The sequence below is a fragment of the Penaeus monodon genome, chromosome 15, assembly GCF_015228065.2.
Source record: "Penaeus monodon isolate SGIC_2016 chromosome 15, NSTDA_Pmon_1, whole genome shotgun sequence".
NCBI lineage: Eukaryota > Metazoa > Arthropoda > Malacostraca > Decapoda > Penaeidae > Penaeus > Penaeus monodon.
Genome location: NC_051400.1, coordinates 13,049,913 through 13,050,313, shown reverse-complemented (window position 1 = coordinate 13,050,313; position 401 = coordinate 13,049,913).

Sequence of the window (401 nt, the reverse complement as noted above, 5' to 3'; positions counted from 1 at the left end):
CTTCCTAGACACACTAAACAATTGCAATCTGATGAGTAAAACTTACATAACTTATTACTGATTATGGATAACAGTGACGTATCCAGACTGGGGTTGGAAAAAACAATTACTTTTAATTTTTATCTCTATACCTACCAAAACCAGTAACATTAGTGCACTTCATATACTTATCACACAGCCAATTACAATTTCTGATGATGGAATGACGGCTGACGTGGCCAATCAGATTACATGGGTAACATATGCCAGCCCAGGCCACATCCTGGACACACCACTGGCGGCGAACAGTACACCTTGATAATCCAGAGGGTGAACCTATATCCAAAAGTGCGCCTGTAGTGTGTCACTGTCCTCGACTTACGTGCTCAGTATTGAGGTGGTGGCTGCTTTTGGTGACAACA